Source organism: Notamacropus eugenii, chromosome X (genome assembly GCF_028372415.1).
Source record: "Notamacropus eugenii isolate mMacEug1 chromosome X, mMacEug1.pri_v2, whole genome shotgun sequence".
In the NCBI taxonomy this organism is placed as follows: Eukaryota; Metazoa; Chordata; class Mammalia; order Diprotodontia; family Macropodidae; genus Notamacropus; species Notamacropus eugenii.
Window position 1 is genome coordinate 13108547 of NC_092879.1, and position 12760 is coordinate 13121306.

Sequence of the window (12760 nt, forward strand, 5' to 3'; positions counted from 1 at the left end):
GCTGTAGAAAATAGGTACCAGGATTTTGATTAGCTGGTAAAGATAAATTTCATTAATCTCAGTGGAGGAGAGGTTACTATGTGATGGAGGTAAGGAGAGAACCTGGCTATCTAGATAAAAGATTTACCTGTTCTCCCCAAGTATACAGACACAAGCATACCCTTTCTGCTTTAAGGACAACCTTGCACTACAACTGTGTATTCAGCATTCAGATCCAAACAGTAGCTAACCTCCAATAAAGGCATTTCACTCCAGGTATCATTCTCTTCAATTAGTCCTATTTCTTATATAACGCTTTCCAAAATCATAATGGAAGAAATCAAGCATAATACTACCATATCAGTATGAATTTTAAACATAGACGGCAAATAAAAACTTATTGCCATGCAAATGACATTCATCCATTTGAAGACATTGTGAAATATCTTAGAGAAAAATAATACAAGGATAAACCAAAATGTTTCTCTCTTCTATACTAGGTGTACTCAGACGTTAGTGTAGGATAAATAAAATCCAGTTCCATCTATAGTTACCAAAACGGCTCTTGCTGTTGATATCTACGAACATGTTGTCTGATCTACGGGTGCCGGATGGCTTCCTACAAAGCATAATTATTAGGAGGAGAAGGGAGAAGATCGATATTAGAACAAAGGAAGGAATGTGTGTCCCTGTTAGCCCAGTCATTTACACTAAGTTCCCACGCTAACCCTTCTTTGTCAGTCTTAATTCAGGCCAGATAAATCCAAGAGGAAGGACTTTTCGAAGACCTCTCAAGTCCTACTACTTGGGTCATCTCACCTAATGCCCTCCAGGCCAGTTACACATGAGGTGTGGTACCTAACTGTGTTTTTGGAAGCAATTCAATACTTTATTTTCCAGTCCCCCTGACGACTTTTTTGTTTTTGTTTTTTTTCCCCTTTTGGACCTCCTATTATTGCTCATAGTCTGAATTCTATAGCTGCTACAGGAGAGCATTGAGGGGAACCACTGGTACCAAGTGATCCCTGCAGGAATGCCCAGGGTACCTACCAGTGCAGGCTGTGCAGTGGCCAGGACTGAGTGAAGGATAATGGAACATCAAGATCTTCCCTATGCACATATGGCCTGTGTGACTACACATTTTCCCTTCTGAGTTCCCAGGTCTAAAGTTACACAAGTATTTTGCCCCATCAATCAGAGTAGTATTGGTCCGTTGAACTCTGGTCTAGTTTACAGCTGTTACACATCAGGTGCTGAGTCAATTTGAGTCAATTAGGCACTGAGTTAGGTAAGCACTGGCACCTTTGGCATTAAGCCAATGAGGTGCTAGGCCAAGTAGGCTTTCAAGCCTGTCTGCACTGAGCCCATCAGGTGACAAGCCTTTGTTTGAAAACCGTATATATTCTTGAAGACTGATTTTGCCTAGGGGCTCACAGAGGGGAAGGGTATTTCACCTGAAATCTTTTTCTTTTACCCCATTAGGGACACTGAGTAGCCAGTATCAAGACTCCTCATCCGCTTACTCCCCTCCTGTGATCGAGAACTCAGAAGTAAGTGCCCAGGTCTGGTGCTGTGTGTAAATATTTGCGTTAGTCTGTTAAGCTTTGTTTTTCTATATTTGTGTAATGACATTTTATATTGTCCTTGTGTGCAGAGTAAATGTTGTACTGCTTTGGTTTCGAGTGAAGATTGCTTATTATACTAATCTATTAGATCCTTAATATCTGCATCCACATTATATATATATATATATATATATATATATATATATATATATATATATATATATATATATATATATATATATATATATATATATATATATATACAAACACAAATGTCTGAAGAAATTACACTGCCCTCTGTTCCTGTCCTGTGGAATGGCACCAGTGCGTGGTGGGAGCACCGCCGGAAGACCCAAGGTTTCAAAGAGCACGACTGGGATGAATTCCCTAACTGATTTTGCATTCAGGAATGGCATCACCAAACTGAGTACGTCTCTCGGTCTGACTTTGAAGCGGGAGAGAGCGGCCTAGGGAAAACCTGCAAAAGAGTCGGCTGAGAATCCCTCGCTCTGGACTGGTGAGTTCCCCAAGCCTGGGTACAGGCGACTGGCCCCCTGAGGAGGTGACCCTCCAAGCTATAAGGACCTTCCTGTAGAGCTACTGTCTGCAGACTCAGGGGCTCCAAGTTCAGGCGGCTTGCCAGCCAGCCTTCCAGAGGGCTGAACTGGAGTCGAAACTCTGCCCTCACAGTCCAACCTGGCCTCCACCTTCCTCTCCCCCCCACCCCCGTCCCTGCGTCTTTCGGTTGCCATAGCTACCACCAGAGGTGGCGGGATTGGTGGATTCAACGCTCCAGACTCAGGGCAGACAAAGGGAAGCATGACGAGTCCTGCACCCGCCCTCCCAGTCACGATGGTTACCACCACGCTTGGATGCTCTGCCTGGCCTTCCTGGCCTCTGCAAGTCTCCCTGCCAGGCTCTCCCGGCCCCAAGGAGGCAAACTTCTGGGAACTCCTTTAGAGTGCAGTGAGTTGGACAACTGACCAGGTGGCCACCAGACCCGCTAAGGACAGGAGAAGGTCCCGGGAACTCAAGTCCGTCTCCGTCAGGGTCGGAAAGGCTAGTTCTGGCTCCTCCTTGTCTCCGGACAAGGGAATGACCCTTTTTGCCTCCCAGTTCCACCCTCCTTGGTCCACCCCGCTTCCTGTCCTACGGACTTTCCCTGCACTTTCTCCACTCCGCAGGCCTGCCCTTTTCCCGGGACTTGGATCTCGTTTGGGGTCAAGGGGAGGGAACCCGAGCCACTACTGGGAAGGGAGCCCAGATGGCCGGAGGGGTCACTGGCGACCCCAGCCCCGGCCTGCTGAGGGAAGCGAGGTTGAAGAGCGTGTGACCGTCCTTCGGCGGGTCCCGAGGTCGAGAAAGGTCCGGAAGGACTCAGTCAGCCTCAGACGAGCCTGGAAATGAAGATGGCTAAGGCGATGGGTCAGGTAGTTCGCTCCTAGGGTTACCAGTTCGGATTCAGTACGGACAGGGAGGCTCGTGGCAGCAGGGTCCGAGTTGAAGGCCAGGTCCGAATTTGGGAGGCGGCGTTGACGGTTATTTTGGGAGGTTGATGGGTAACCAGGGCTGGGACCCTCTCTGCTGGGGTATTGCAAACTGCCTGCTGAGGCATGAGGCGGAGAAACACTCGGGATATTGGAGCCACAAATAAAAAAAATAAATAAATGGGCGAGTGAATGAATAAATACATAAATCAATAAATTCATAAATGAATAAATGAAAAATGCATAAATGAGTAAATACCTAGATTAATAAATGCATAGATGAATAAATGAATAAATATATAAATGCAAAAATGAATAACTTCATAATTGAATAAATTCATAAATGCATAATTTCATAAATGAATAAATACACAAATGGATGAATACATAAATGAATAGATGAATAAATAAATGAATAAATGGGTGATTGAATGGCTAGATGGATGAATGGATAAATGGATGAATGAATGCATAAATGAATGAATGAATGGATAAATGAATGAATGGTTGAAGGAATGAAGAAATGAATGAATGAATGAATGAATGAATGAATGAATGGAACCAGTTCTTGATAAACTGGGAAATATAAATTACCTAGGAATGTACTGCTGAGAAAACCAATACAGTCAAAATGGAGATAAAATGTTTGTATTAATAATTATACTGCTAATAGCCTTAAAAGAAAAGCAAATCAAATACCTGTCAGAGCTATGTGTAAGAGGTGAATTCTTAATCAAAGAAAAACTAGAGGCAATTACAAAAAAAAAAAAAGAAGAAGAAATAGAATCCTTTCCTAACATGAAACTGAAAAGCTTCTGCACGGGTAAAATTAATGCACCTTGGATAAAAAGAGAAGAATGGGCAATAAGTTTTCGTGTCAAAGTTATACTATAAGCACCTGAAAAAGAAATCATATAAATAATATATAGACATGTATAGTGCACACATGTGTGTGTGATTAATAGTCATTCTACAATGGATATGTGATCAAAAATATGAACAAATAGTTCTCAGCAGAACTTCTGAGTGTTGAAAAATACAAGAAAAAAGGCTCTAAATTACTCATAAGAGAACTACACAACAAAATTCATTGAGAATTTACCTCATACTCTGCAAATTAGCAAAGATCACCCCCAAATGACAACATTAAATTTTTCAGGGCATGTGGGAACGATAGCCACAATAATGCATTGTTGGTGGAACAAAGAGATGATATACTACTTTGAAAATTAATTGGAAGTAATGCAAATTAAGAGATCCATACCATTTGAACTAGATAATCAATTACTGGGTATATGTACTTGGGTACACCAAGAAAGTCACTGATCGAAAGAAACTCCTGTATACATCACAATATTATACTTTTTGTGATAACAAAGAATTGGAAACACAGTAGATGTTTACTGATTGGGGAATGTTTACACAAATTATGGTGCATAAGAGTAGTGGAATGTAATTGCGCTGTAAGAAATTATGTATGTGATGAACAGAAGGAAGCGTGGAAAGATCTACATGAATTGAGGCAGAAGGGAAGTCAGCAGAGCCAAGAAAGCAATACGAACAATGGCTACAACCATAGAAATAGAAAGAACACCACCCCCAGACACAAATTAATAGTGAATGTTACAGAAGCCTAAATATCAAGGCCAACACACAGAAGACTGTGAGTGGACACCACTCACATGTCCATTTATGAAGGGTTGAAATCCATAACTGTTAGACGTTAAACAAATATTTAGATTTTTCCAATGTATAAATTAGTTGTGATGATTCATTCCTTCTAAATGGTTTTATCTTAAAGAAATACTATTTACTGTATGGTGGATGGATATCTGGGTGGAGATAGGGATGAATAGTGGGGATAACTATGATGATATAAAAATTATGACATCTATAAAAACTTCTTATAAAATATTTTTTAAAATGACTCTCAGACTCTGACTTCTTAGGATTCCTCTATGAGTTCTGAAATTCACAGAGTTCTGTGGGGATTGAGGAGTGATATATACATATATATCATATGTATTAAAGTGGAAAGAGTTTATTCTTATTTAGATTCTTATACTTTTTCATTCATATTTACCTTGATATTCTTCTCTGTTCTTCAGTGTGTTTGTATATTCAAGTTTCTATACAGCACTGGATTTTGCATCAGGAATTCTTGGAAACCCTCTATTTCTTTTCCCCTTCTTGCTCTAAATCTGCAATTAAGGGAAACCGAGGTATAAAAGTCATAGCATAAACTATCTATTGGTAGGCTTAACAATTAGCACTAATAGAGGTAAATGATCCCTCAGTGATCAAATTCCCACCCCTACAATTTGATCACCCATTTATACAATACGAATTTATAAGCTCATTACATAATGTCAGCTGGTGCCAACTAAACTAAGACTGGGACTGGTTCATAATTACGCTGATTTGAAAAATGATCTTACAGACCTCTTGGTAACAGGGGCACAGAGGTAGTCAATATCCTCAGAAAGTCCCCAATTCCCATACCCTTTACAGAAACCCAATGCTAGGAAAAAAACATCCCATAACCAGGTTGAATCATCCTTCATTCGTTTGTGTTCTATATCTCCTTCACATGTTAAGGGACAAGAAGGAGTCAGAATAGCTATAAACAGGACATTTTCATTGCATGTCATCATGGCTTTCTATAAGTAGTCTCTCCAGCCTTTCCCACATGTACAGACAGCAGGTAAAACATGTTGCCCTAGGTTTTTGGAAGGAGTTGCCACTGGCTACCACCCTAGTACAATAAGATGGTAGGTTAAGAATAATTAGGTTTTAAAGATCCATGTCCATATCTCCTCATACTGTGGTTGTTCAGTCATTTTTCAGTCATATCCAACTCTCCATGACCTCATTTGGGGTTTTCTTCAGTGAGAAAAAGGAGTCGTTTTCCATTTCGTTCTCCAGCATACATATATGCATGTGTATATGTATGTTTGTGTGTGTGTGTATGTGTGGGGAGAGAGAGAGAGAGAGAGAGAGAGAGAGAGAGAGAGAGAGAGAGAGAGAGAGAGAGAGAGAGAGAGAGAGAGAGAGAGAAGGGAGGGAAAGTCAGAGGTGGATATACACGTATGAATACGTATTTATATATATACATACGTATATATACACATACATACTCCCTAACCAGAAGCATGTTCTGTCGTGAGTAAATGCAGAGGCAGTGGATAGAGGGCTCAGATTAGATAGTTTGTGTGACAAAAGGGCTCAGTACTCCCAGCTCCTGGTTTCTGGAAGTTTTTTATTCCCTTTTGCAGCAACCTTACAGTTTCCTATCAGAATGCTGCAGCTTTCTGTTGGGATATTTGTAGATTCTTGAAGGTGCTTTTCTGTAGAGTATCTACTCTGTCTTCACTATGATTTCATAGGCTATTCATAAGCTTTCAATGCAGATGTGTTTTTGGGCACAAATCTTTCCTGACCTTAAAATAGTTCGAAATGTCGTCCTTGATCTATCAAGCATGAGGGTGGGAATGAGACAAAGAGAATCTCTCTCCCCCACGAACAATTCCCTCTTAGAGATTTAGCTGAAGCTTCTCCACCCTTTGGCTGTCTTGCCACGGGGATGCTGGGTATCATACTATCTTGCTGTTTCTATCCAACCTGCACAGGGCAGGATCAACTCTTCAATCAGTCCCAGTTTCCTCCCCAGCTGGTTTCCATCTAGCTTAAAGGTTTAATTAATTGGTTCAACAGAGTTCTGCAGCTTGTTCATGCCTCTGACTGACTGGCTCAGTGGAGAAGCATGGGCCTTCTGTATTTGACTGGAGGGGGATGGGTGGAACCTTTTATATGAATATAGTGAAGAAAATCAGATTCATTTTTTGTTGTTTATGCCTGAAAATGTTTCTTCCTTCTGGATGTACAGGACATTACTTCTGTGGCAAGAGGCAGAAAGCATGTTTTATCATCAGTCTTCTGGAGTTATCATTGATCATTTTAATACATATCTGTAATGAGCTTGAATTTTGTTGCCTTGTCATTGGGTAGGAGATGGGGTAGGAGGATGGAGAGAATTTCGAACAGGAAAAAGAGGAAAAATGAAAGAAATCAGTGCTGTAAAAACAAATACATAAAAACAAAATATAATGTATTTTAATAATAAAGAGCAAGTGTGACCACTTTCCCTTTCCGAGTAAGCTTTGTGTTCTCAGACAAATTCTTATTCTGTGGTCTAAGACTGTAATTCTAATTCTGTGTTCCAAGACGATAATTCTAATTCTGCATTCTAGCACTAATTCTAATTCTGTGTTGTAAGTTTTTAGTTCTAATTCTGTGTTCTACCACTAATTCTAATTATATTTTCTAGGATTAATTCTGATTCTTGCTTCTTAGACATTCATTGTAATTCCATATTCTAAGATTTAATTATAATTCTGTGTTATAAGATTAATTATAATTCTGTGTCTGAAGACGTTAATGAAAGAGACTATAGATTCTTACTTTCTTGGTGAAGAGGTATTTTCTTATGGCATTGTTGACAGGGAAGATGAAAATATTTAACCAGAAGAAGAAAACAAATTCAAAGTTTCTGTATCCAAGCCTCTAAGAGAAAAATTAATTTGTCTCAAGCCATGGAAGAGCTAAAAAAGGATTTTGAAAAGCAAGTAAGAGAAGCAGTGGAAAAATTGGGAAGAGAAATGAGAGTGATGGAAGAAAATCATGAAAAACAAGTCAATGACTTGCTAAAAGAAACAAAAAAAATGCTGAAGGCAATAATGTCTTTTAAATTAGACTAACCTAAATGGTAAAAGAGGTCCAAAAGGTCAATAATGAGTAGAAAGCCTTATAACTCAGAGTAGGTTAAATGGAAAAAAAACCCCAAAAGCTCACTGAAAAAAATAATTCCTTATAAATTAGAATGTAGCAAATGGAAGGTAATAGACTCTACAAACAATCAAGAAATTATAAAATAAACTTAAAGAATGAAAAAATAGAATACAATGTGAAGTATCTCTTTGAAAAAACAAATGACCTGGAAATGAATCCAGGAAAGATAATTTACAAATTATTGGACCTCCTGAAAACTATGATAAAAAAAAATAGCCTTGACATCATCTTTCAAGAAATTATCAAGAAAACTTCCGTGATATTCTAGAACCAGAGGTTAAAATAGAAATGCAAAGTATCTACAGATCACCTCCTGAAAGAGATCCCCAAAAGAAAACACCTAGGAATACTGTAGCCAAATTTCAGAATTGCCATGTCAAGGAGAATATTTTACAAGCATTCAGAAAGAAACAATTCAAGTATTGTGTAAATACAATCAGGATAACATAGGATTTAGAGGACTTGAAATCAGAGGGATCAGGATCAGATGACTTGGATTATGATATTCCAGATTTCAAAGAAGATAGGATTAAAATCAAGAATCACCTACCCAACAAAACTGAGTACAATACTTCATGCAAGAAATGGAACTTCAGTGAAACAGACAACTTCTAAACATTTTTGTTGAAAATATCAGAAGTGAATTCAAAATGTAACTTTCAAATACAAGAATCAAGACATGCACAAAAATGTAAACAGGAAAGGAAACCATAAGTGATTTATGAAAGTCTGTTTGTATATCTACATAGAAACATGATATTTGTAATTCCTGAGACTTTTATTAGTGTTAGGTTAATTGGGAGAATTGGAAAGAATGTGTGTGTATACATGTATATGTGAGTGAGTGCGTGTGTGTGATATATGGTATACATATATGCATATATATGTGTGTGTGGTATATGTGTGGTATATGTATGCATATATGAAGAGAGAGAAAGCAAAGAGAGAAATAGAGAGAGACAGACAGAGAGAGCATATAGTGAGTGAGTTGAATATGAAGGGAAGATATCTAAAAAAGAAAATTAAGTGTTGACCGGAATATACTAGGAGAAAGAGAAAGGGGGAGGTTGAATATAGTAAATCATGTCACATAAAAGAGGAAAGAAGGAGCTTTTCCAGTGGATGGGAAGAAGGGGAAGATGATAGGGAATAATGAGACTTACTTTCATCATATTTGGCTACTGTAGGAAATAGCAAACACCCTCATTTTGGTATGGAAGTGTATCTTACCCTACAGGAAAGCAGGGAGGAAGGGGATAAGAGAGGGAGCACAGTAGAAGTGCCTGCAGATTGGGGAAGGTGTGATCAGAAACAAACACTTTGGTGGAAGGAGAAGTTAACGGAGAGAACAGAATAAATGGAGGGTGGGGCAGGATAGAGGAAAACTCACAGGAGTACTATACTCAAATTCTGAAACCCCCAAATGAAGGATAAAATATTATGAGCAAAAAGAAACAAAATTACTTTAGGTAATACCACAATAGGAATCACACAAGACCTAGTAGTAACTACACTAAAAGATCGTAATTTTCTTATGACCTCCCTGAAAGAATGAAGTATAAAAACAGATTTAAACACGAAATGAGAAGATATCTCCACTGGGAAATCTGCATTATAATTTGAAGTTTGCAAGGCTTCACAAACTGTATTGATGACTTACAGCTTTTTACAAAAAAAGCTTTAATCTAGAGTGGAGAACGTTTTTCTAATCATCTCATGAATGACAATGAGACAACATGTCAAGACCTATAGGATGCTGTAAAAACAGTAACCAGAGGAAAAGTTACATCTCAAAATGCTTATATTAAAAACAATGAAAGAGCAGACCAATGAATTCGGTATACAACAAAAAAGACTGGGAAAAGAATAAATTTTAAAAACCCAATTAAACATGATAAATCTTAACAACTAAAGGTGAGATTAATAAAATTGAGTGTAGGAAAACCATTGAATTCATAAAAAAACTAGGATTTGGTTTTAAGAAAAAGAATAGAAAGCATTGGTTAATATGAGTAAAAAAGAGAAAAAAAAGAAACCGCCAATATTAAAAATGGAAAAGGTGTATATACCACTGATGAAGATGAAATCAAAGCAATTACAAAAAAGCATTTGAATAAAACTTGCAATTTTACCTGAACTAATCTATTTATTCCATGCTATCTGAATAAAATAACCAGAAAATTATTTTACTGAGCTAGAAAAAAATGATAATCAAATTAATTTGGAAGAACAAAAGATCAAGAATATCAAAGGAATTAATGAAAAATGTAAAGGAAATAGGTTTTGCAGTGCTGGATCTTAAGCTACGCTATGAGGCGGTAATTTTAAGAACTGTCTGCTATTGGCTAAGAAAAAGAAAGGTAGATCAATAGAACAGAGTACACATGCAATACACAGTAGCAAATGATTACAGTAAGATTCCTAGCTGTGTGACTTTGGATAAGTCACTTTTCCCCTGTCTGCTTTAGATTCTTTAACTGTAAAATGGGGATAATAACATCCACCTGGAAGGGTTGTTGTGAGGATCAAATGGGATGGTAACTTGAAATCTCTTAGCACATAGTAAGTGCTGTAGAAATGCTCCCCATTACAGTTCAGGGACCATTTGAAGTAACCGTCCAAAATAAGTATACACCATTACACTTTTTAGTTATAAAAAATAATTTGACTGTCCCCACTCTTACTTTCTCCATTTTTGGCAGATGGAACTCAGGTGCTTCACAGTGAGGAGTGTGTGGTTTGTTGTAGGGGGCGAGAGGGGACCAAGATGGACAGATTTAAAGCTGATCATAAATCTCGAGCCTTTCACGGGAAGACTTATGGGAATAAATGTGAAAGGAAATAATCAGAATCAGGAAAAAAATATACACAATGACCACAGTGATAGAAGAGGAAAGAAGAAAAGAAAGGGCTGTATAATTTTGAGCAAGCTTTACTCTAGGGAAGGAATGAGAAAATCCATTTCCCTCTCCTCTTTGCAAAAGCCACAGAGTATCAGTGTGGAACCCTGAAGTGTCTGACGCCCAGTAGGTGCTGTATAAAAGCTTATCCCCTTGCTATCTCCTGTTAGACTCAGATGTTAAGTTTGCTAAATAATCATTTCTATCCCTTTCGTTTTTTTCACTGTTACAAGGGATAGCATCCTGAAATGAGATGCGACCTCCTCTTCTGTTTCCTGGGAACAATATGAAATTTTGATTTATGCCGAATTTCTGTGAGACTGCTTTCCAGTTGTCCCCAAAATTTTTTACCAAATAATGAATTCTAATCCCAAAAGCTTAAATCTTTACATTTGTCGAACACAATTCATTCAGAAATAAGGGTAGTGAATAAACAAAAATTATGGATAAAAAGTTTAAAATCACGGGGAAAAAAACAGAGGTTTTATTAAAAAAATTACAGTGTGAAACCCCAGGCTGAACTCAGGAGTAGGGTGACCTCTGAGCTCAGCAACAGAGTAGAATGAGAGAGAGTATCAGTCCTCTGGCAAAAGGCTTCTGTCTCTGGGCACAGTCCAGCACAGGAACAGCCCCGAGTGCCTTGAAGGAAGGAGCTCTTCGTGACCACACTCCAGGCAAGGCCTGCTCAGGACGTTCCGTAGTGCTGGTGTGAAGTTTGACCTGAGCACAGCCACATCCCTCCTCTACAGCCTAGAAATTGAGGCTGCTGAGACAAGCCAACCAACCCCACCCACTCACCTGAATACTGTAAGGAATTTCCTTGAAGGCACAGAGGCTCAACGGGTTAACCCGAGGAACGAGAATGCTAGTGATGTCTCTGCAAGTGAAGGGTCAGCAGGAAACGTGTCTTGGCCCAAAGAATCCTAACAGTATTTGGAAGAACTGAAAGAAGTGATGTGTAATGAGATCTATAGAGAGGATAGAAGCCAAGGAGAATTGATAACTTAGGCAATAGCTGGATTCCCTGAAATAACAATGGATCAAAGAGAAAACAATGACTAAATAAGATAACAAAAATATTAATTGGAGGAACTAACAAGAAATAAATCATATGTAGAAATACGTGAATAATACAAAGAAATAATAAGGAAATGTATGAAACAACATGAAAAGCAAATGATCCAGAAACTGGCCAAGGAAAGATAATCTAAACAATATCAGACCATCTGAAGACTGTGATTCAAAAATGTTTGCACCCAAGTAGGAATTTAGAAATGGAAATATTAGAGTCAAGGGAAACACAAAAAGGTAGACATATTTGTTTAATTCAAAGGGCATTATGTGAGGAAGAATTGTTTACATGCTGATGAAGGGATGGGAAACAAATGTGTCCTCAGAATACTCATATCTTTAATGGTCATAAGAAAGGAAAATAAGACAGAGGGCCTGTGGGTGATTTTCTTCTATTCTGATGGTCTCAGGAGAGAATGGGGGAGGGGGGACCATACTTGGAAGGAAAGGAGAAGGAAATCACCATCATGTATACAGTAGAGGATTAAGATGATAAGTATGTAATTATGGAGGAAAGGGTGGGAGAAATGTGTATACCAGAAACTTCACTTCACTTTCATCTGAAATCTCTAAAGGGAGTTAAACACAATGTCACCCCACCCCCAAACACAACACACACACACGCACACACGCACACACACACACACACACACACACAGAAACACACGTAGATCTCAGTATAGAAATACACTAAACTGAAAAGGAAAATAGTAAGTGACAAGACAAGGCCAGAGAGCAATTTTAAGAGAGAGGGCAGGATAGGTAAGAGAATGATCAAAAGCAATATAAACTGAAATGCTGGAGAGAGGAACATGAAGGTGGTTTAAAAAGCAGAGTAAGAACCTGGGATCCTGGGTGAGACAAGGAAAAAAGACTGGCAAGAGGTCAAAGCAGAAGGTTAATTTATAGA